The following is a 26,468-nucleotide window of genomic DNA, read 5'->3' as shown; positions in this document are numbered from 1 at the left end:
AAGGGCACAAACTTTCAGTTATACAATGAATAAATTCTGATAACCTAATGTACAGCAAGGTAACCATAGTTAATAATAATGTATACTTGAAATTTGCTAAAAGAGTAGATCTTAAGTGTTCTCACCATACACACACACAAAAAGGTAACTATGTGACGTGACAGATATGTTAACTAGCTTGATAGTGATATATCAAAACATCACATACACCTTAAATACATAAAATTTTTATTTAGCAATCACACCTCAGTAAAACTGGGGGGAGAAAGGGAAGAATTTCTATTCATCAAAAGATACCACTGGAGGGGAGGGTATATAGCTCAGTGGTAGAATGCATACTTATCTTGCACAAGGTCCTGGGTTCAATCCCCAGTACCTCCATTAAAAAAATAAATAAATAAACCTAATCACCTCCCCCAAAAACAAAAACAAATAAAAACAAAAATATATTTTGAAAAAAGAAAACTAAAAAAGAGAGAGAGAGAGATACCACTAAGAGAGTAAGAAGACAAAACCACAGAGTAGGAGAAGATATTTGCAATTCATATATCTGACAGAAGTCCCATACCCAGAACATATAAAGAACTCATAAATCATTAAGAAGAAGGCAGAAAATCCAATAGGAAAGGCAAACCATATCACTTATTCAAATAGAAACTTAACCTATGAAAGGTGCTCAACTTCGTTTGTCATCAGGGAAATACACACACACACACACACACACACACACACACAAAAGTATGGCTAGAATGAAAGTGTTAATATCAAGTGTAGAAAAAGATATGAAGCAACCAGAATATTCACACACAGCTAGCATGGATGTAAATTGGTACAATATCCTGGAAAACTCTGGCGATATCCCTTAACTGAACAGAAGCATACTCTATGGATCCAACAATTCCACACATAAAAATACACCTTACAGAAATGTAGATGTATGTTCTCTGAAAGATGTGTTCAGGAACCTTCACAGCAGCCGTTTTCATAAATAGCCAAAAACTAGAAAAAAACCAAGTGTCCATCAAGAGTAGAATGGATAAGTTGTGGTATATCATATATGGTGTTCTACACAACAATGACAGTAAATAAACAATAACTACATCAATATCATAATGTTGGGAAAAGGAAGGCAAACAAGAGTACATGCTATATAATTACATTTATATAAACGTCAAGAACAGGCAGAACTAACCGATTGTGTTAAAAGTTAGGAGAGTGGTTGCACTTGAGAAAGTTACCTCTTAGGTTCTGGTAATATTCTACTTGATCTAAGTGCTAGTTACACACGTGTGTTCATTAATGAAAATTCACCTAGGTGAACACTTATGATTTGTGCATTTTTCATTGTGTATATTATGCATTAGTAACACTAGACAGCCCCAGGCTTTTATTACTCACTTGACAGAGATCATATAGGAGCCTCAATTTGCATAGCTGAGTTCATAAATACTCACTCAGGAAAATTGCCCCTCCCATACTTCTTTGCCTCTGTCTGAAGAGCTCTAAAGGGAGACCTCAAAATACCTCCCTACCCTGAAACTTTCACAAACACACCACCACTACCTGCCTCAGGTCCATCAGGACTAGTCATTTTCCCACAAGAAACTACAGCTCTCACGTTATACTCAGCCCTTGCACGTCCTCTATTTTACCCCCATCTCCTATTCCACCCTAATTCTGGAAGGAGGTTCTCTTTCACTGTGCCTTCTGGAATTCACAATCTGTTACCAGTAAAATCCTCTGTATCTTCAACAGTTCTCTGAATGTCACTTTCTTCTTATTCTAAGCCTGGCTCTTCTCTGAAGACACTGCTTTCCGCGCAAACTTCTCAAAGTTTTTCCTCTCATGGCCCTGGAAGAAACCACTGGCCTTTGAGATAAAGAAAGTGTCCTCTTTCCTCCCTGTTACCATTTCAGATCGTTCTCCCTCTCTCCCCTCTATCCATCCACCCAATGCTGCTTCAAAACTCATGTTGTCATCTATTAACTAATCCCTCCCCCATCAGCCATCCCTTTCCTTCATTTCCAGACAATTTTAACTCTGGCTTATTGTCATGCTTTCGAAGTACTCTTATTTAAAACCTTAGAGTGTTTTCTTCTCACTCTCTCAACTCTTAATTCTTAAAATCTCCTCCAACAATATTGTCTTCTTCCCTGCCTCAGCAGTCCTATGATGATAACCTAGACGAAACATTAAGATCAGGACCATTTTACACTTTAAATATTCAGCCAACCTGAAAGAAAATCCAATGGTTAACGTTGGAACAATATAAGCAACAAAACAAATAACATAGTAGTGAATTATTCCCCAAAGTACAAAATATACATGAGTCCATATTGATATAAATAAGTGATTATATAAACAAACAAACAAATAATAAATAAATAACTATTAGAGAATAAGAGACAAATCTTCCTTTCAGAAGAATTCCAAATAATATATGTAGCTATTACCCCCTCTAGGAGTTTAGTCCCTGTTTCCCCATTGAGAATGGGCTGGACACAGTGATTTGCTTCCAAAGAAGAGAGTGTGGAATGGTGGAGAAATCTGATAAACACTGCCTTGATCAAGGTTCACATCACCCATGATGTCATGTGAATATCTTGTAACCTTGATATGATGAGGAGGGTGATTTACTTCTAAATTCTTTCTAAAAACCTATAAACCCAGTATAATCATGATACAAACGTTAGAAGAAACTCATTTTGAGGGATGTCCTACAAAATATCTCCTCAAAACTAACAAGGTCATGAAAAGTAAAAAAGACTGCTAGAGACCAGAGAGACTAAGGTCCGTGACAACTAAACGCAGTGCAGTACCCTAGAGCAGAAGAGGGAGAGTAAAGTAAATAGCCAGGGAGCTTCCAATAAAGTCTCAAACTTGGTTAACAGTAAGAGTAATGACAAATGTACAATGATAATATAAGATGACATTAGGAGAAACTGAAACTGGGTGTTGGGTATACAGGAATTCTCTGAACTATCTTTGCGACTTTTCTATAAATCTAAAATTGTTTTTAAAATTATTTTTAAAAATTATTGAGGCTTTGATATATTTCTGTTCTAGGATCCAATCCAATTTATATTTACTGTATTCAAGAACAAAAACAAAATTTTAAAGCACAAGAACACATAAGCACATATTTCATTAGTCATCACTTATCATGTAGCATTTACACACTCATCAATGGGAGTGAAAAAACAAATAAAAGTCCCAGTATTATGAAAATAGTTCTGAGCTTGCAGACCACATGAAAGGGTCTTCAGGACCCCTAGAGGTCCCAAAATGATACTTTGAGAACCACTGCCTTAGCCCTTGTCATTACCCACTCTGATCTCTCCTTTTATCTTTCCAGCACATCCTTTCATATACTCAGATCCCAAAACCTCTTGACCATACCAGAACCTAATGTCACTTCGCAATTTTCTCCTTTCTCTCCTTACTCATTTCAAATTCTTTGGTCAATTACAATCACCAGTTTGAATATAGTCTCTCAACTCCTTTGCTCTTACTTGTTTCACTTCTTTAGCGAAAATACAATTTTAGTAAAATCCAACTCTCCACCTGGTCCATGTCACCACCCATGCAGCTGAACAAGGTGAAGAAAACAACTAAAACAACACTTAAAATCTATGACCAAGAACCCGAAAAAATGCTGCCTGGCACTCATGCAGTGTCCTAAAGTCCATTCACTTTGCTACTCTCCCATTTGTTTCTTGTATTCTACCTGGTCCTCAAAACTCCATAGCCATCTCCCCATTCGTACTCGGGGCTGACGATTTTAATTTCTACTTCACTGAACAGTCAAAAGAGAACTTCCACAGACTCCCCAGTGTCTACCTCCCTTATAGCATCTGTATCTTTATACTCCATCTTCCCTTCTGTTAACCATAAATGAATTGTCCATGATCCTATCTGTGGCCGATCCTTTGAATTACACACTACAACTATGCTTTCTTGCCTACCTAAGGAAATTGCTCCAAGTCTCCTTCTCTCCCTACTAACTCATTCCCCACAAAACTCTCAACCTTCTTCTTCAGCTATTTTCACATTTCTCTACTTCTGCTTTACATTCAAACTTCTCAAGAATTGAATGCTCATTTCTAATTCTTACCTCCCCTCACAACTTTTTTTAGTTTTTAGAAATTAGTTTTGAGGTGTAATTTATATTCAATAAAATATCCACATTTTAAGCGTACAGTTCAATGTATACATCCTTTCCTGTCAACCCTCCAACCACCTATCCCAGGCAACTGCCGATTTGATTTCTGTCACAGTAGATTACTTCAGCCTATTCAAGAACTTCATATAAATGGAGTCATACATTATGTATACTTGTGTCTGGCTTCATTTTCTCAGCGTAATGTTTTTGAGATTTATTCATGCTGTTGAGTGTATCAGTAGCTTTTTCTTTTTTATTGCTGGCTTGTATGAATATACCACAATATGCCTACCTATTCACTTGATAGACAAATGGATTACTGCCAGGTGGGAGTTATCATGAATCAAGCTGCTATAAACATCCATGTGGCAGGCTGTATTTTCTGAAGATGACCACAACATGGTCCTCTTACAAGATAACTTGCACGTGCCTCTCATCAAAAAGTAGAATCAATGTAACCTCTCCTTGAATCTAGGCAAGCTTGTTACTATGGCTAGGTCATACAAGGTGAAATAACTTCTAGCTGATTCTCTGTGGGACCATTATTCTTGGAACCTATCCACTGTATTGTGAAAATGCCCAAAGAGTAACACAGAAAGACTACATATAGGTGTCCTCCAGTGACAATCCTATCGAGTTAGAGCTAACAGTTAGCATCAACCAGCAGACTTGTGAAGTGAGGGAGTCTTCAGATAATTCTAGCTCCCCACTGTCAAGTTACTCTTAGTCTTCCAGACTTCTCAGCTGAGGCCACAGACATTGCGAAATAGAGGAAAGTCATCTTCACCTGCCTTTTCTGAAATCCTGACCTACAGAATCCGAGAGAATACAAAATGGTTTTATTTTATGCTACTAAATTTGGGATGGTTATGCAGCAATAGTAACTGAAACAATCTGTATACAAACCGTCTTGAGGGCACATTTATATTTATCTTGGTAAAACATCTAGGAGTAGAGCTGCTAAGTCACATAATAACTATATGTTTTAACTTTATACACACATACAGCAACACACATACAACATCACAATAATAGCCAAACTGTTTCCAAAATGGCTATACCATTTTACACTTTCAGAAACAATTTATAAGATTTTCAGTTCCCCTAACCCTCATCAACACTTGATATTTTAAAATTTTAGCCATTCCAGTGAGTGTATAGTGGTATTTCATTATTTCAACTTACATTTCTATGATGATTAATGTTGAATATCTTTTCATGCACCAATTATCCACTTATCTATCTTCTTTTGTGAAGTGTTTCTACAAGTTGTTTGTCCATTTTTAATCAGGTTATATGTCTAATTGATGAATTCAAGTGTTCTCTAAGATATTCTAGATTTATATTTGGTTTACAAATATTTCCTCCTGGTTTGAGACATGCCTTTTTATTTTCTTGATGGTATTTTTTAAATAACAGAAGGGTTTAATTTTGTTGAAGTCCAACTTACCATTTTTTCTTTCACAATTAGCATTTTCTGGGTCCTGTTTAAGAGATTATTACTTACTCGAAGGATTCAATTTCTCTAATAGATTTCGAGCTGTTAAAATTCTTCTGTTTCTTTTCATTTCAGCTTTAGTGAGTTGGGCAGTAACACTCTACATGTGTTGCTGCAGTTCACTGCAGGAGAAAAAAATGTGTCCCATGTGACCACTATGAGGGAGGACTTTGAAAGTTTGCATCTAGTTTCCTCCTGATTCTACCTAATGCATCTTTTTCCTTTACCAATTAAGCTTTATATACTTTCACTATAATAAAGCATTGTGACTATAACTGCCTCTGACTCCTATGAGTTCTTCTAGTATATCATCTAATGTAAGGGTGCCATGAGACATCTGAAATAGGCTTATATCAAGATTTCTCTTTATTTCTGATTTTTAGCAGTCTGACTGTGATAAAGCTCGGTGTGTTTTTCTTTGAGTGTATCCCACTTGGAGTTAGCTGAATTTCTTGTATCAGTAAATCAAGTCTCACAGAAAGAGCTCATATTATGCTTGGAGACAGCTAAATCCCAAGACATTTTTTCAGACAAACTGCTTCCAAACCAGGTTACTCCTATCTTATACTTATTACCTATTCAATTCTTGAAAATCTAAGTTACAATTCAGCCTTTTTAAGTTGATGTACACGTAATAGATACACAAACATTTGCTCAGTGCATGAATAAGTGGTCAAAATTTGAATCTTCGCTAGTTTGGGCCCTGAATTCCAGTCTGAGTTTTTAACATAACATTTACCTTATTAATTAGCCCTCCATGCAATAAAAGTGATCCTGAATGTAAGGAATTTTATACTAGAGAAAAAGTAAGGAATCAGAGCTAGAGATATGTTATAAAGCCATCCATGTATAAGCAATTATTAGTGCAGTAACAATAAGCAATGTTTCCCAAACTGGACACAGGCTAAGAACAGAAGGCCTTAAACTAAGTTAATATCCATGGTAAAAATCTGTTTTCAATGTTTAGAATGGAGAAGGAATAGTGGCCTATGCTGAGGAAGGTTCCAGATAGGCCAATAATAGAAATCTCTGAAATGGGTAACAGAAGAAATATCAAGGAAAAAGTAATAAAATATACAAGAATTACAACAATGAATCTGAAGACTATCCCGGAAGACAATACAGAAAACAAAATAGTTCCAATGGAATGAAAGCACTGAAAGCCAGGGCTTTCACTGGGATCTAATAGAGAAAAAAATGAAAGCAATGAAACAGGCAGTATATTTAGTTATGAATATAGGAAGAAAAATTACTTTTGCTTGTTGTAAATGATGACAATACTATTAAAACTGAAATTCTCAATTTCAATTTTCAATTTCTGACTTTCCCATCAGCAAATTAAGGTATGAATTATTTATAACATGATGATTTACTTCCACTGCCTCACTCTGCCCTTATATTCCAACATGCAGACTATTATGTGTTAACACTACTTGAGGAAAGTCTTCTTTTAAGAATGATTAATGTGGGTCTCTGAGTGGATTCATACATACTTTGTGTCATTGGTTTTCACCAGAGAAAATGATCTTGAACTTAAAGTACTTTTCAATTTCTTTTAAACCAACAACCTACTTAAAGCATTGCTTAATGTAGAAATTATACTCACAAGATGCTGAAAGTATGGCATAAAATGACAGTCGGCATTACAAGACTGTAAAGAAAAGACTTTTTAAGGCACTAGAACACTCATTCACAAATATAAATATAAGCTGTCAAAAAAATAAAGCCCTCTGGTTAAGAACTTCCATTTGCTTGCCAGAGAATTTCTCATATGTATAATTAAGTAGCTGCCTTTCAATTTCTTGATGAAATAAAATACAAATTGTTTTGGAAGATTAAGAAAAAAATATTTGCTCTTCATTTTTATAAAGATTAATTTTTTAAATTTATTTTATTTTTAAGATAAAAAATTAATTATTTTTAAAATTACAAACCACTAGAAAAGAGAATGTTAAGAACTTCACCACCAGTGTACATAATTTTAAAGTTTGAAATTGCATTATAATTATAGGCAAAGTTCAGTCCAGATATTAGAAGCATAAATATAAAAAGTCAAGTATTTAATAAATATTTGTTGAATAAAGGAATAAATTTCACTCTTCATAACACCTGTCAAATTTGCCATCTGCTCTCCATCTCCACAGCAACACCCTCAGACTGGGCCTTTATTGCCTCTGCACACTCAGTTCACACAGCGCTCCTGCTCCTGTCTCTTCTCTAGGGTACCCTGCACATTACTGCTAGACTAACCTTCCTGAAACACTGCTTTTCTCCTGGAACATACTATGATACTTTTCCACATCATATCTATCATATTCTCTACCTCAAGCTCTTCCTATAATACAGCCATAATTTATCTACCTAAATTTTATTTACTGCTATTCTCCAAAATACATCATGCCATTCCAACCACCATGTCCTTACCTATGTTTTTCCACTCTGCTATACCTTCCTTTTACTTCTCAGTTTCTTACACCCTACTCAGGAAAAACTCAGGGCCCATGTCGATGAAGTATATGGACTGGCAATGCAAACTGTCAGGAGAGACTACAGCACTGCATCTATGAGCCACAACAGCATCATCTGATTGATTGTTTTAAACATTGAAACAAAAAAGAGAGTAAGACTAGGCAAAAAAAGACATAGGATGGGAACCAGTCATGTGACTAACTCACCCAATATTTTTATATGTGCAAAAAGTCAATATTACTATATATTCAAATTGCAACATTAATAATTCAACAAGCCCTTGAGTGCCTGCTGAGTATAATACAGTGTTTCTATTACTTTGTACTATTAGAAAAAAGAACTTTGTAAAATATGATCTGTGTCCATAGGAGCCTATAATCCAGATGGCAAAGGAAGGGAGAAGAGATGAGGGAAAAAGGGAATCAACATAGCACCCTATATTTTCTAGAGGAATAATTACAAGTACTAGAATTATGATAACATTATGAAAAATACGCAAAATGAGCAATGTAAAACAAGGTCTCTGCTTGTTATGAATCTGTAAAAAATTTACAAAATTTCCATTAGGAAAGAAAACAAATAAACCAAAAAACTATAAATACTTTCATAGAACATCAATCTCTCATCTCCACTAATATTTTTCTTTATTGGAGTTTTTTTAAATTGCTACACTTAAATTTTTTCCACATAATTAAAAGAGATGTTCATCCTTCTCATTGCTGCTATCTCACTCTTCAAAGGAAAGAACTGGTGTACTATTATGTATTACTCCAAACTTTTTTCTACACATATACTATATAATTAGCAGTTCTCAAAACTCTTTACTCTTAAAAATTATTGAGAACTCCAAAGAGCTTTTGCTTATGGTAGATATATTTACTGACATTTATCATATTTTATAGTTTCAGTGATAAAATTTTAAGTATTTATTACAATAATAAACCTATTATCTGTCAATGTATTTTTATTAAAGTATAGTCAGTTTACAATGTTGTGTCAATTTCTGTACTATATGTACAGCATAATAGTTTGGTCATACATATACATGCATATATTTGTTTTCATATTCTTTTTCATTATAGGTTACTATAAGATATTGAATATAGTTCCCTGTGCTATACAGTAGAAACTTGTTTATCTATTTTATATATAGTAGTTAGTATTTGCAAATCTCTAACTCCCAATTTATCCCTTCCCACTCCCTCCCCCATAACCATAAGTTTGTTTTCTATGTCTGTTAGTCTGTCTGTTCTGTAAATAAGTTCATTTGTCTTTTTTTTAGATTCCACATATAAGTGATACCATATGGTATTTGTATTTCTCTTTCTGGCTTACTTCACTTAGAATGACAACCTCCAGGTCCATCCATGTTGCTGGAAATGGCATATTTTATTCTTTTTAGGGCTGAGTAGTATTCCATTGTATAAATATACCACAACTTCTTTATCCAGTCATTTGTCAATGGACATTTAGGTTGTTTCCATGTCTTAGCTATTTTAAATAGTGCTGCTATGAACATTGGAGTGCATGTATCTTTTTGAATTAGAGTTTTCTCCAGATAGATGCCCAGGAGTGGGATTGCTGGATCATATGGTAACTCTATTTTTAGTCTTTATTATATATCAATGTATTTTTAGTTTTAAAAAATCTCTAAACAAAAAAATTATTGAGAAGAGTGGTTTTGTTTCACTTTTTGTAAATTTCTTTAATATCTTAGCTTCATACAACATAGTTGGATCCTCATAAATGCTTCTACAGTGAAACTGATACGATAATGATGGTAAATTTGTGGTTCGATTCTCCTCCCCCTCAAAAAATGGAATCACTTTCCACAGAGATTTGATCTTTTTCCATCTAATATATGCTGGACATTTTTATTCCTTTGAGGCAGACTATTACTGTTATATTTATGTCCTTCAACAAACAATCCTTCGTACCATTTACATATTTATGTAGTCCTCTCACACACTGATGCTGGGCTTGGCAATGGACTTTAGCAAACATGATGCCAACAGAGGCTTAATAAAAGTTTGCGCCTGGGACATATCCTCTTAAAATACTTCCTCTTAGAAGGTAATCACCATGCTATAAAAGTTCAGGAACAGACATCTGAATGAGAAGCCATGTGAAGAAAGACCTTTGGAAGATGAGAGGCCATCTTGGGGATTTCAGCCTCAGCTAAGCTCCCTGATGAATGCAGCTGCAGAAGGGATTTGAGCTAGACTGCTTTTAGCTATACAACAGCAAAACTGTCAGCTGAACCCAGTCAGCCCATAAAATCCTGAGAAAAACACATCTTTGTTATTTTTAAGCCACTTAGTTTTGGGGTAATTTGTTACACAGTAACAGATAACTAAAACACCATAGTAACAAATAATTAAAACACCAAAGTTGCACAAAATATTACTTTATTAAAAGTTTCCTAAATTTTTCAAAAATAAATAATCCAAGTAGAAAAAATATTAACATATATACCGAATAAAACTATTTGCTTGTTTAGTTCATAATTAAATGAGAGCTATCACTACCACAAATAACCTATGCCAATTCGTCCTCACCCCTCACACACTCACAATAGACACAAATATTTTAGTCATGCTAATACCTATACAAAGGACATCCTTGTGACAGCTTGGTACCACACATTTAATCTCAAAAGATAAAGCTGAACAGAAATTAAATGAAGACCATATAGTTGAGCCTAACAAGTGAAACTGGAAAAACAAAGATGGGGGAAACATGACTATATACAGAAATTTAGGTGCTTAAAAAAACAGTAAGAGGATTTTTAAAACATTGGGATGCATTAATAGGAAATATTTAGGATGAGGAATTTGAATGTCTGACACCTACAACAGAACACAGTATTCTAAAGATGCTATAGAACAGTACAGGAAAAAGCTAGAACAGCAGCTGGGGCCAGAGTTCCATGTCCACCAATTATTCCAATGCAACCAGGCACATATGGAAACTAAGGCTTAGAAAGTCTAACTGACGTGACTGTTAAATAACACTGGAGTGCAAAAAATAATAGCTGAGCTACCACACATAGTAGTTAGGAGAAGAAAATAAAGCATATGTGAGACAGGAAGGAAGTGGGCAGAGCACAGCCACTAAAGGAATGACACAGCAATTAGCACCAGGATGGCAGAAAATTCAACTCCCGATAGGCCTTGAGGCCCAAGATGGCAGGAAATACGACTTCCAGTAGACCTTGAGCTTCATTATACACTCATTGTAATATATTAGCACAGTAAATGGCACTCCCACAGGTGCCTTGAAAGTTCTGAGGCTAACCATAAAAGGTCAAAAACTGGGTGATGGCCCAATTCTGGGGAATCCCCGCCCCTTCCCCAAAGTAGTTGGAATAATCCTCCCACCTGTTAGCATGAGAAGTTACCTAGCACATAAAAACTAACAACCCCACACCACGGGGCCTCTCACTCTCACCTTTGGAGATGGCCCTCACTCTGTCTATGGAGTGTGTGTCTACTTTTACTTTAAACACCCAACCCCGCACCTTGCGGCCTTTCTCTTGCCCTCTGAGATGGCCTGCACTTTGTCTATGGAGTGTGTATCTCTCTGACTAAATCTGCTTTTACGCAACTATGGCTCGCTCTCAAATTCTTTCCTGTGCAAAGTCAAGGACCCTCATTTGACAGGGCAAGTCCCAGGGACCTGACCAAGACGTGCGACATGGCTATCCTCTCCCACCCCATTTTACTGTATCATTTGAAAACACTCTAAATTGTAGAATGATAAATTAATGTAAGGTATCATTATTAGTATTGCTTTGGGGGAATGCTATTTGACAAGTAATCTCTATTAAAGGATAGATTTTATTATTTTTCATTTAAGTTAGGCTACGAACTTATCAGAATATGAGAAAGTAATCTAAATTAAACTTGTTAAATAAAAAAAAAACCCTCAACTTCTTAGCCATATACAGAATTTGAACTTGTCAAGGAATTATTTTTAACCAGATTTCTCAAGCCTTCTGTAGTTTTCTTAGTGACTATTTCCATAATGAATTTTATATCAGGGACTTGATCAGGAACATAACTCCTATTCCTAGAACATATTTGCAAGGCTAGTTGTATGACAGTTGGTACTAAGGCTGAAAAAAAGTCAAATCTTATAGGCAAGTTATTTCAATAGTAAATCTTTAATGTAATCAATTGTTCACCGTCATTTCCCTCATTTATTTTGTTACTTTAAAAAAGAGAGGAAAATATATTCTTTGAAATCTCTGTGAAGCCCAATAATTCAGAAATTTCAGAGGTAAAAGAAAGAATTTTGGAGATGTAACATACCCATCTCCTACTAGGAAATTAAGGTACATAGAGAGGTTAAATACAATATACTTTCCTAATTAGTTACAGAAATACTGCTAGAATTCCAAATTCCTGGCTGCCTCCAACTATACATCATATTGTCACTATAGGGTACAATCAGGAAAATAAAAAGATCACTGTCCTTACTAATTCATCAAGCTAGGTAAATGCAAGTATATATAGTTTAGGTAGTGCTTCCTAAACTGCTGTTAAAACTATTCCAAAAGATATTAACAGTTGTATTGAAGAAGAAAAGGCTTTCCTTGTGAAAATTTAACTATTGAAGAAAATTAGAGTTTTCTCTTTCTTTTTAAACCAAACAACTTCTCAGAGCCTTTTAACATGCTAAATCTGTATTATGAATCTCCAAAAAGGGTGTTTAGAATGAAATATTTCCCCAAGTGTATTTGACTTTGAGATTCTCTATGGTCCAGACACAACTGGCATCATTGGGTATAGTATGAAAAACAGCATGAGTCAAATGTGTCAACGATAGATGTCTATGGATAATACTGGGAAAAGGACTAACATTCCTCAAGCACTTACAAGTCTGGCACTTTGCTAAGTGCTTTATGGAATTTCTCATTTAATCCTCACAATCTTCCTAAATGGTGAATTAATATAATCTCCATTTCACACACCGAAAAAAGGAAGCTGAAATTTAAAGAAATAACTTGTCCAAGGTTACATACTAGTAAGTGGCTGAGTTAGGATTAGAACCCACACAGCCCAACTCCAAAGTCTCCATTCACAATCACTATTCATGCTATCAACAAGCTCTACCCTCAGCACACAACACTTCAAAGTTTATATTCCCTGTCTCATCAATAATTTGCTTGTCTATTCTTTTCTTCTTAATATTTTCATGCTTAACTGAAAACTAGGATATTTTCACTTCAAAATAAATCGGTAGGGGAAAATAAATTACATGGGTGATTCTGTTAGGCAGCCAAGTTGAGAACTATAGGGTCAGAAAAGAACATGGTAGGATAATGGAGCAAAAGTCTTCAATTTACAATTAGACCCAGCTCTGTCACTTGTTAGCAGGTGACTAAGGAAATTCTTGGTTTCAGTATTTTTCTGAACAACTGGGAAGGGGTTAAAAAAAGGGGGGATGAAAAAGTATATGCTTGGAATCCACCACAGTAACTACAGACTGTTAACAAGGGTGTTTCAGACTGTGTGGATGTGATTGAAGTTTAAATGATAAAATTAGGTTAAAATTCTTACTTGCCCAAAAGCTGGAGGTTTTTGGTACTTGTTTTGTTTTGCTTTATGGAAAATACAATTTTTTTAACTCTAGGACTGAGACCTTTATTCCGGTTGCTGGTTAATTTAATTTACCCTATTCTCAGAACCCTGGTAAACTACTTCCAAATGGTGAAAGAGCAAATGTTCTTCTTTTGTACATGCCCAAAATTTTCTCTTTCAACTAAGTATCTCAAAACACTGTAAAAGAGTTCACTAGACACTACTATTTGCTAAATTACCCAGTTTTACAATGACAAGAAGAAATAAATGGAAAGAATCGCACATACGTTTAGCTATAGCTAAAGCATGTCATGAAAAAAATGCTGAAAATGGCCATGGCAATTCAGTATGACTGGTTGATGATGAAAGGGTATGACAACTATCAAAGCATAGGCATGAGCCAAAAGACACACTGCTCTGCTCTGTTGATTATGACACAGACAAAGTAATGTTGCTGAGATTATGCACAAGCAATTAGTTCAAATTAACATCATATTAAAAAGATTCCCCTTCCATTGTATACTCTGAAAAAGCAACCAGGTTTACTGGCAGAAGTTATTGAAGACTTAAAAACACAAATACTTCATAAACACTTCCCCTTTGCCAAACCAAATTCAATTGAACTGCCTGCCGTTGACTGTATTGGTAGGGAGCTGGAAGGAGACAGTTATTTCTTTCCCCATTAAGCCATCCAAATTTCTCTCTCCATGTCTTGCCTATGTGAAGAGTAAAAAGTTTTAAGATTTTGGCATTGAATTTGGCAAACTGTTCCTTGGAGATAGGCAAATTAAGAGTATTTGAAATTTTGCTACAACCAAGCATACAAACCAGCTGTATTAATTCACTGGGGTTGCTGTAACAAAGTACCACAGATTGGGTGGCTTAAACAACAGAAATTTATTGTCTCACAGTTCTGGAGGCTAGAAATTTAATTATCAAGGTGTCAGCAGGGTTGATTTCTGCTGAGAGCTGTTAAGGAAAGGATCTGTTCCAGGCCTTTCTCCTAGGTTTGTAGCCATCTTCTCCCTCTCTTCACATCATCTTCCACCTGTAAAATCGTATCCAAATTTCCTCCTCTTATAAGAACACCAGTCACATTAGATTAGGACCCCACCCCCACCCCCACCCCCACCCCAATTACTCATTTTAGCTTAATTACTTCTGTCAAGACCCTATCTCCAAATTCAGTTCCATTCTGAGGTGCTGGGGATTAGGACTTCAATATATGATTCGGGGGGTGAGAGGGGAGGAGATACAATTCAGCCCATTAACACCATCAAAGCTGCATGCAATAAACTAGGATTGCATCAATTAATTTCTCTTTTCTTGTTCTAGAGGTGCTTAAATATCATCCGTTCACGAACTATTAAATGTCTACTATGTCCTAGATGCTAGATTTACAAAAATGAATACGACACAGCCCCTAACTTGAGGGATTCACAGTCTACTAGGAGAAACAAGTCAACCCGAAACACTGCAGAAGTGAGTGTTCTTTAATCTCTTTTGTAACTAATCAAGGCAAATCAGAGTATAAGCCAATAAAATAAATAAAAACAAATGTTATGAGGAAAATGAGGAGGAATGTTAAAGAAAGCCCAATGTAGTATTATTATTTGCCCTCTTTCCTCTCTCTTTCCTTAAAATAATAGCATACAGAAATACTCCTTCCAAAGCATAGTTCTACTTTAATTCCTTTAAAGTTTTTTGCATTCTTAAGAGGCAGTTTTCCCTTATCAAGAGGCAGTTTTCCCTTCTCTAATGTTGGAGACTAAAAAATAGAAAAATGTTCAGAAAACCAAATTCTAATTGACTCATGGGTTGGGTTGATGTCTTAGGGTGAGTCACTGCCCTTTCGAAAATTGGAATGAGACACTCAGTGATTAATGAAGTCTGACAACAGAGGTTCAGATGTTCAATCAGAAAATGGTGAGGACAAAGGGAGGGTACAATGAGAAAACTCAAATAAATACAGTTAATGGCAATAATATATACAAATAGAGCCAAAATAACAAAAGCAACAGCTCTTGACTACACTGCAAAATTCTATTTGATTCATCTCAATCAGAAACTCAGTGGATCTTATTAATACAGTTGTTTTTCTTAGTTTAAAAAATTATAGTAACCAAAGCAGAAATAAATAATTCAGTATGATCATGTTGATTCATATTAACTGGGGTAGCCAATTTGTTTTAGCATAGGCTGAATTATAAAATTTTTTTAATGTTTTTAATAATATTAAGTCTTATACTAGTATAACAAAATATAACTTAGATGTTGCTTTGCAGCTGAAACTAAAATTAGTACAGCAAAAATTTCTATCTTAGTTCCTCTCAAAGTATTTGAAAGTCCTGTAAGAATGTTTAATCCCTAAAGTAGATTAAGTATTTTTCAGTTATGCATTGTTCCTAAAGAAAGTGTTCATAACAGAAAATTAAACATCTGTTTGGACTCTTTCACCACTAACCAATTCCTGACAGATGGAATCCAAATTTAATAAATCACATTATAGTACAATAAACTCTGGAGCTTTATAATCTGGTGTCATGCAAAGTATCTGCCCTGATTACCATCTTGTGGCCACCTCAATATGATTTCCATGCAGAAGCTGGCCTTTCTGAGGTGCTACCTAAAACTATATAACATACTGAGAGTAGAAAACTAACAAGGTGGCCCTTGAGTTGTTCAGGCCTGTACTTCTAGCTAAACTGATCTTATGACTAACACGCTCCCCTCCCTGCGCATTCTTTTCTTAAAATAACTTATCCTTTTACCCTAGAGGTCTTGAAAGAAGGTGATGGACTGAACCTCAAGAAAATGGGCATACTCTCCTAAATTCCTCCATAACAACAGCAAATTCCTATCAAGATGAAGAGAATGTAACACCCTGTAAAACGCCGATTGTTCTTACCTTTTCTCTTCCATCCAGTTTTTCTATAAAACCTCAAGACCCCAACCCCAAGATGGGCTCACAGCCTTTAAGGCATTAGTCTGCTGTGAGTCCCTTTGCCTGGCAAAGCAATAAAGCTGTTCTTTTCTACTGTCCCAAAACTCTGCCTCCGACTCTCAATTCAGCTATCAGGGTACAGAGGCCCGTTTTTTGGCAACAATATTTGTAGCTCTCACGGTGAAAAGAACAAGTTTTACTCTTACTTTTTTTGACATCTTTTTTGAACTGTCCTTCCTTCCCCTTCAACCTATCATTATCACGGATAAAAAGAATATTTCATCTCTAAACAAAATTGTTAAAAATTAAATATTATACATGTGGTAGAGGAGCTTATTGAAAGGGATCCTTTTATAAAACATTTTAAATAGAAAATACAATTAACACAAATTACAGCAAATATACCTAAAATTTCTCTTCCACTCCTTTCTATAATGGGAGATATACCTTATTATATTCCTTCTACAACCACTGTTTCCCCAAGTGTTTTAATACAGCTCAATAAATAGAAGAAGCAACATGGCATAATGAAGAGTCCAAAAAACTCATGCCCACTTTCCAGCAAATTACATAGACCTTTTCAGTTTCCTCCACTGTGAATAGTAGGTGATAATATCTACATTACAGGAATGTTTTAGTGATTAAGAATAATACAAATAAGCACTGGTGTACCACAGATGCTCAATAATGTTAGATCTAGTTATCTTTAACAAAATATTTTCAATTGGACAATTTGCATTTCATTCAATTGAACAAAATGCATTTCAGGATCTGGGGGTGTGGGTGGGAGGATGGGGGGAAGGGGGAGAAATGGGAGAGAAGCTTCATTAGATTTTAATGCCCTCCAGTTACTTTCATCCTTATTTACTCTTCACTATCTCATTTAGTAGCCTAATCTATTGCCACTGTTTCCAATTATTTTACTACCAGTTTATTCCTTAATTCACTTTACAATACATATTTGGTTCTCAACATATATTCTCCATGACCTTAAAATGACAATTCTATTGGTTCTCTCTCAATATTCATTCTTTCTCTTTAACCTTGCCACAAGCATCTTCCTTTCTGAGATTCTACCAAGAAGATTTCACTGACTTCAATATTCTGCTTCCATCACCTGTGTAACCTATTTTTCTGATTTTCTGTACTTTTTTAATAGTCTATTTGACTTGCACATTTCTACCTTTTGTGCTTAGTTTATGCATCTCTAAAATACTTCCACCTTCCTCTCCATTCTTTTCTCTGGGGTCACTTGAAGTTTCATAATTTCCCAAAATAGTCTCTCCCTCTTCTAAACTACTAAGGTGTGCACTGCTTTGGGGACTGTGTTGTCACTCCATCTACCATAATAATATCTATGGATTAACAAATCAACAGGAACTTTGACATTTAGATCAAAAGGGCATATATGTGCCAGATCAGCCTGCCAGCTTTTTATGGCCCCCACTAGAAGTCTGTGTATGTTGATTAGAATTAATACCCTAAATGAATTGTTACTTATATTAAAGGGGAAAAAACCCAGAGGAGCTCAAAAAGAAATAGAGAATATAATTGCTTGTCCAACTTAAGCATTTTTAAGGCTTAATCTCTTAAATTTCCAAGCCTATAAGTCCCTCTATAAAAGAGTAAATGTAGATCTTCCAATAGCTGAAACCTCAAACAATTTTCATTGTATAATTTAAGAACTCATATATAATGTTTTCACTAGGTCTAGTGCAAATAACTGAATGAATGTGTATGCATTTATATGAGAAAGCAACTAATGTTCATCCACTAGTCAAAAGGCTCTTTGTTCAAGAAAGCACACACCAAGCAAATATCACTTAACATTTACTACTAAAAGGGTAGCCTGATGCAAGCTTCAACAATGACAAATATTTAAACTAGAATAGAAAAGTACTGTCTCCAAAGCTCCTGTTCTCTTATATACGTGCACTTAACATTCTTTACAAGGTACAAACAGGATTCAGGAATGTAAATTGATCTTGAATACCCAATAAATTAAAATGTGAATTATATAAAGCACATTAAACAAATATCATCCCATTCCCATTCCCGGATCTTCTATCATAACCATACTATCAGAACTATAGTTGTTATTTGTTAAAACAGCAGAAGATATGATATCAACACAGAACAAACCAGTAACAATTATGATAGAGTTACCAAAAACTGAAACTAATTAGGCAAAGAGGAAAACATTTAGTAAGATACTCAAAATTAAGTTTACTTTTCAATAATAGAGAAGAAGAGAAGAGTTCTGATTAGGAAAAAAAGTAGAGTACTTAAAAAACATGAGTTACAGCATCATATAGGAATTGAATTTAAACTCTCTCTACCACTAATTAGCCATTGCCTTGAGTAAGTATATTAATCTCTTTGAGTTTCCATTTCTTTATCTGTAGAATAAGGATAATAATACTTATCTTGCAAAGTTGTGCACAGATAAATGAAATTTAATTATGCAAAATACTTCAAAAGTAGCACATATTAAAATCTCAACAAATTGTATTCAGTCCAAAAAGACCTAGACATTTTTATAGCTAAACTATTTCAGACCTTCAAGGAAGAGATTGCCAGAGCTTATAAAAAGATGGAACATTATTTCTCTCTCTCTCTCTCTCTAATTTTACAAAGCTAGCATATTCAGAAACCAAAATCTGAAAAAGGTAATACAAAAGGAAAACTAGAGATCTTACATAGCAAACAAATCTAGCTTTAAAGAGGTATGCTGTTATCCTGTTGCCTTTATCGCGAAGAGAGAAAAATTGGTGAAATCTACTAGGTAATCTTCTAATACAATTCATCAACCAACAGGGAAAAGAAAAAAAACATATAATCATCTCAATATACATTATGAGAGTATATGGTCAAATTTGATTATCTTTTTCCAATTTAATCTCAATTCCAAAAAAGGGGATAGAGGACTATTTCCTTAACATACTTTAAAAAAAAAAATCTCAAAATGAATACACAACTGTGAAACCCTAAAGGTATTCTCATTCAAATGACAAATGAGCTGAAGATGCTCACTATTCACTACTGTAATTTAACATTATTCTAGATGTTCTGATCAATGTAATTTTTAAAAAAGAAATAAGGATTAAATATTGGCAAGACAGCAAAATTGTCATTTACAAATGTTGTAACTGCCTTACTATAAAATCCAATAAAAACTATTAGAATTAAAAATTTCATAAGATGACCAGTTAGAAAACAGTATACACAAATCACCAACTTTTCTATGTTCAACCAGGAGGATATAATCCTCTTCTAAATACAATGAAAAAAATATTCCATTCACAGTAACAAGTTTTAAAATACCAAAAGTCAACTTTAAAAATAGGCAGAACCATATGAAAAAAAACTACAAAACACTGAGTCATAAATGATGACTTGGAGAAATGATGAAAATATTGTAAAGATACCACAGCTATCTCTAAAAAAATTAATTTAGAGATTCCAATTGGGTGTTTTAGGACCTTATATAATTGAATCAAGAGTGATCTGAAAAAAAAAAATATGAGAAATGCTGAAAATGTTTTGAAAAAGATAATAGGAATTCAAACAAACATACAGTAAATTACATTAAAAAGTTACAATAATTAGAACTGTTTGGAATTACTGGAGCAAAAAATATAGCCCAATGAAGAACAGAAAATCTAGGGAAAAAATCATGAATTGGCATATAATAAAGAAGGTATTTAAAACCTCTGGGGAAAGATAATTTTTCAATAAATAGTATTAAAATATTGGACTTGCCACTCTGCCTTAAAATACATTCCAAATAGATCAAAGATGTAAAAATTTTTTTAAACTCTGAAAGTAATTTAAGAAAATAGAATTGAATACTTATATAATTTGGGAATGCAAGAAGGCCTTTCTAAGCAGGCAGGTACCATAAAAGAAAAATTGGATAGATTTATCTACACTAGGTGTTAAAAATCTGTTTAAAAAGAAAAAATTCACACCAAAAATAAAATCAGGATGCAAATGACAAACTGGAGAAATTATTTGCAACATAATTTGACTAAGGTCTCATAGTTTTATATACAAAGAGCTCTTATAACTCAGTTTTTAAAAATCTCTAATATCATAATAAACAAAGGACACTAATAGATAATTCACACAAAAAACATTTAATGTTACTAATAGTCAACGAAATAAAAACATTTATAGAAGATAGAACTTTTCATATCAAAATGGCAGTTTTTAATACGGAGAGGTTGCTGGCATTCTCAAGCACAATTAATAAAAATGAAAATTAAACCTTTCTGGAAGGTAATCTACTAATATCTATCAAAAGTAATTAAAATATGTATACCTTTTGACTTCAGAATTTATCTTAAGATAATAAAGATACGGACAATGATTAATCCATCAAGAAGCTAACTACTACACTATTCATCCAAAATTATTGGAAAGAGCTTAAATTTTCAAGAATTGAAATGCTGGTTAAATAAACAACGGTAAATCCATATGCTGGAATATTAGCCACATATTTAAAATGATGTTATGAAAAAAATAATTAAAAATAAATAAATAAAATGTTGTTATGTTGTAAAAGAATAAATATTTTATTGACTCAGGCAAGCATTCATTCAATTAAGTAAAAATAAACTAGAAACAAAACAGCATAAACAACAACAGAAAGAGTATGTACCATTTTAAAAAAAAAAAAAGAGTAAATCCTATTAAAAAGGACCTATAACAATATTCACCAAAGTGTTAAAATGTTTATCTCTGGGTGGAGGCATTATAAATGTTATTTATCATTTATGCATTCCTGAAATTTCCTAAAATTATTATGTATTATATTAGAAAATACAGAATGCTTACAATACTGCTTTGACTATAGTAACAACAGTATCCAAAATCATGGTAACATTGATATTCCCACTCTTTTAGGATGCACCAAAACTAGGGATGTCTACCCTCTCTAGATCTGGTCATACTTTTATACTTCAATCACAATGAAAGATTTTCAGGACTCTAGGAAACAATCAGGCATAAGTTTTCACTTCACTTTTATTTATGATCAAGTACAATGTCAAATAATATTTCAATATAGCCAAAGGTAAGAATCATGAGTGAAGATCCCTGGACTTCAGAACCAGCAGGGCTTGGCTTTTACCTCCATCCAAAATTTGAGCCAGAAATTTAAAAAAAAAAAAAAAAAGTGTACAGGAATAGGTATTAGTTTCTCAAGATAGAAAGTATGGGCCTTTGACAACTTCTAATCACAACTCTTCTCTGTTTCACTTGGGAGACAGAAGAATGATTTTCTCCTCCAATGCATTTAAAGGCATATATCTAAAGGGCAAGTAAGCAGGATTTCTTCCGAACAAATATACTTTATACAGGAGATTTTTAAATGTTAAATGTTCTCTTTCCACAGTGTAGATACTCAGGCAGCCTAACTCCAAGAGGGCCAAAAAGATTCTGGCAGTACTTGGCTCTCAGCAATAAGCAATAGTCAAACTGTTAATTCCATCTGCTCCCCTCCAAAAAATGACAAAATTACATGGTGGTGCCAGGGGTCTCAGGCTCCATTTAAGGGGTTTTTCTGAGGGGCATCCACTTTCATAATAATTAAGATGCTAATTTTATTAACATTTCTGAGAACCTTGATGCTGTTAACAAACAGATACTATCTTTAATATCATATTCTTTGTTAGACATGCTGCTTCCAGAATTGTCTTCTTTCCTTACAGGTCAAAGTTCTGAATTCCATCTACTTCTATTTCTCTCTCTCTTCAGGGACTTAGTTTCAATAGATATCTCATCTTTCCTGATCTGTTACTTCTCACTTTCCTTATGCATGTAAAAAACCAAGCATAATATTCCTTCAACTCATATCCCTCTGCAGCTGTTTTCAACTGTGCCTGCACACTGGAATTACCCAGGGAAATTAAAAATACCGAAGCAACCAATCTTTAGTAACAAAAGATCAGCTGTTTCTGAGGATGAGAGGGAGATGAAAGGGGCACTAGGAAACTTTTGGAGGAGATGGATATGTTCATTACTTTGATTGTGGTGATGGTTTAATGAGTATAAACATATGTCAAACATTAACCTGCACATTTTAAATATGCATAGTTTATTATATGCCAATTATACTTCAGTACAGCTTTTGAAGTAAATACAGATGCTTGGGTCCCACTCCATACCTCAAATTGGTATAGGGGTTCCCCCTTGAAATCAGGATTCATAAAAGCTCCCCCAGATGACTGTAAATATGTTGGTAAGATTGAGAACCACTGCTCTATAGCTGTCATTCTCTACTTTCCTCAGTTTTTTTTAAATGCCTCACTCAAGCATGTCTACTTTATCAACATCCATTCTTTCTCAATCTTCTGAAGACTAGTTTTGAACCATCACTCAGCTAACACTCTACTTGTTAAAGTCACTTATGGACTCCTGACAAATTCACTAATCCCTAAAGTCCTCTCCTTACTTGACATCTCTTTAATGCATTCAAAATTGTTGACCCATTCCCCCTCTATTTGAAAATTTCTTTACCCTTGGCATCCCTCTTGAAGTTCTTCCTACCTTTCCATCTCCTACTCTTTTTTTCTCCTTCACACTATTCTACCTATCTGCTTTTTTAGCTGTCTATTTTCTGACTGCTGCTTTTATTATGCTAAAGGCTTTCCCAGTTTGAGTCATTTCAACATACCCAAGTCAATACAGCATCTTCAATTCAACCCCCATCTTCCCTCTATTCCAGATTTCACTTACAAGCTCCACATCCTAGATCCAAACATCTACCTAAATCTTCACCTGAATGCTCCACAGCTTCCTCAAATTCAAAAAATCCAAAATAGAATTTATCATTTTCCTTCTATCTATGTGTTCCTCACTGCCAATCAATGGAACCAAGTCAAATCCTACGAGTCTTGACTCCTCCTCCTTTCTTTCCAGAGGTGACAGGATCTATCAGATTCTACCTCACCCTGACAGAGGGTCTAAAACACAAATTCACTGGATGGTTTCTAACTCAACATTTTCAATACAATCCCCTTAGCTAAGGGTACAGTGGCCTGGTCTGGCCCTCTACCACCCTCACAGTTCTCATCTTCCACCATTTTCCTATTTAAACCCTGCATTCAAGTCCTGTCAGTGTTACTGACTTTGGACTTGTCACTGACAATGACTTGTCTAAACTGCCAGGGTTTCTCTTATCTCCTTGCTTTCTCACTTATTACATTCTCCTCTTGGAAAGTTATTCACTTACCTCCTATACTTAGCAAAATTACATCATACTTCAAAACTCTACCGAATGCTCCTGACTCTACATATATCCAAGCTAGCCATCTCCTACTCTGCTCCCTCACTACACGAGGCAAACCTCTATTCACACTTATCACAGGGTATTATAATTGCTACTCTGTTGAACTGTCTTGTACATTACACAGTAAATTCCTTGATGACAAGAGCTAAAACATTCATTTTTGTATCCCTAATACCTACTTAGCCTGGGGAAGTGCAAATTAATGTTTGACATAATATCAATTATTTACAACATGTAAATTTGATATCCCCAAAATGGTCTTGATATTAACATTTTTAAAAGATTTCTTAATATTCTTTATAAAATAAATATCAGGCAACAGGATCCTGAGTAAAACAGTTGACTACAAGATATATTTAAACTCTGTCAAAACACCACCACTCTAAAAATGCAACCAAGAGCAGATTTCATAAAATAGGAATACAACAAAGGAAGCAAGCAGGGATAACACATTGACCTAGCCAATGCTTCATCTGAATGTCCGTATACAGATACTGTTAATGCTGATAACAGCATTAGAGAGATTATAATCCCCCTATGGTAATAACTATAGTAAATCATAAAAGGATAAAATACACCAAATCCCGTATTTATTTTTTAAAATAGGCGATGGTTTTCTTCCTGGTCACTTTGTTGAAATGGATTATTGGAACTAGACTTTGAAGCTATTATTGGCCAGGCAGATCCTAAAGAATTTTTTTCTTTCTTGCCTTTACCTGCACTTCAAAAATATGGTGCTTTGGACTAGTATTAATTTTGTAAACCTTAAAGTGTTTTAACCTGAGGGAAACATGCTTAGAAATTGGGGGGGAGGGGGTGGGGAAGTGGGACTGGTGATTTATGGAGGTTAGGAGAATGTTCTTATAGAAAACAAGCCTCCCAGGACTACCACATTGGCTCAAGGTTACACCAATATCTGTGTCTCCACGCAGATAAGATTTTAAAAGCTGAAAATTTCACTCTAAAGTGTTACACGAACCAAAGAGGTGGCATACCTGCTCCAAAAACTGCTGTGTGACCCAAAGGACAAATAATTTGCAAAGGACAGCCTGGCCCTACTGCTGGTAGTTCGGGATCTGAGACGAGGAGTAACGGCCGGCGGAGCAAACTCCCCCTACCTGAAGAGCGGAGCGGCTGCCGGGCGTGTGATAGCGTATTTAACAGAGAACCGATTCTGTGCAGTTCCAAACCACTTAGGGCAAATTAAAATTTTTCAGGAATGTCTAAACTCTGAGGGTACAACTCACACATGTGCACATCGAAGGGCGGATACCCAGTTTTGCCAAAGCCTGGAAACTTCGGGTCTTTCAACGCAACAATTTTCAGACAAAGCCCCCACGATTCTCGACTGTGTTAGAGTCAGCCTCAGGAGAAGAATAACTCATAATAAGAAGAGGGCAAGGGCTGCGGAGATTACAGTGTAAATAGCCAAGGAAGGAATCGTGGCTGCTTTCTGAAGCTTTCCGTCCTGAGGGGGACCAAAGACCGAGGCGAACCCTGTTTTCAAAGACGAGGGGGGCGACAGTGACCATTTTGGCCATTAGACTGGACAGACAGCGGTAGCCTCGCTGGAAAGGGAAGGAGGGGTAGGAGGGGTAGGAGGGGTAAGAGGGGTGGGAGGGGTGGAAGAGGTCTGGCCGGAGCATCAGCCGCAGCAGGGCGGGGGCTGCAGGTCCCACCCATGCCGACCCCACCGAGGGGCCGCCGGCCTGGCCGAGGCGGCTGCACCCGGGTCAAGCCCGGAGGTTGGACGGCTCCTCGCCAGGGAAAGAAAAAACGCGAGTCCGCGCTCACAAAGCTGCCGCCGCCCAGGCAGCAGGCGAGCTGCGCCCAACTTCGGGGCGAGCAGCCGGCGGCCGCAGCCCACCGCCAGGTCCCGCCTCACAGACCTCCGGACGCCCCCGGCGCCAAGCACTGTCTCTCGCCCACCCGCAGCGCCTCGCGCGGGAGCGGTTACCCTCAACGAAGCCGCCGTCCCGTGGACAAAGTCCCGGTCCCCGCCCCGCCGCCGCCTCAGCCCGACTCCTCCCTGACAAAAAAGTTATCGGTCGCCGGCCGCCCTGGGGGCCCGGCGTGGTTCGTTCGGCCGGACTCACCAGAGCGGCTCCCCAAGGTCCACCTCCAGAACCTCGACTTGTCTGGCTCGCAGAGACAGCGACAGCAGCTGCTCTGCTTTCTCCCGAGTCAGCAGCACCACCTGCCCCCCTTCTTCCTAGCAGAACGGGTCCCGGCGAGCCATCTTCCCCCTCCGCTCACTGACTGACAACCCAGCCCCGAGCGCCGCCACTGCCGCCAGCTACTCTGACAGGCACCACGAGGGACCTGTCCCCAGGCAGCCAACCACCACCGCCCCACACCAGCTCGGCCTATCGCCGTTCCCTGGGGCGGGACCAGAACAACTTCTTCACCAATGAGAATCCGCTTCTCCTAGGCCTGGGGCGGAGCCATTAGGTGGGCGGGAGGGCGATTTAGTGGGCGTGGTCCGGGTAATAGGCGTGGTCGGGGCACCCAAGGGG

At 36.2% G+C, this 26,468-nt stretch overlaps 1 protein-coding gene across 3 annotated transcripts in view; it reads right to left on the bottom strand.

Moving 5' to 3' along the window:
• Nucleotides 1–26,240, bottom strand: part of HYCC1 (hyccin PI4KA lipid kinase complex subunit 1) — a 62,362-nt gene extending 36,122 nt beyond the window's left edge. For 2 of the 3 annotated variants that reach the window (XM_010987178.3, XM_031455039.2), the window contains exon 1: nucleotides 26,049–26,237. The gene's annotated coding sequence lies outside the window, so the exon portion shown is untranslated. Of the gene's footprint in view, nucleotides 1–26,048 lie in introns of all 3 variants that reach the window. The other variant, XM_031455040.2, reaches the window with a different exon arrangement.
• Nucleotides 26,241–26,468: the final 228 nt, after the last annotated feature.

Source organism: Camelus dromedarius, chromosome 7 (genome assembly GCF_036321535.1).
Source record: "Camelus dromedarius isolate mCamDro1 chromosome 7, mCamDro1.pat, whole genome shotgun sequence".
Taxonomy (NCBI): Eukaryota; Metazoa; Chordata; class Mammalia; order Artiodactyla; family Camelidae; genus Camelus; species Camelus dromedarius.
This window is presented reverse-complemented; position numbering and strand designations above follow the sequence as displayed.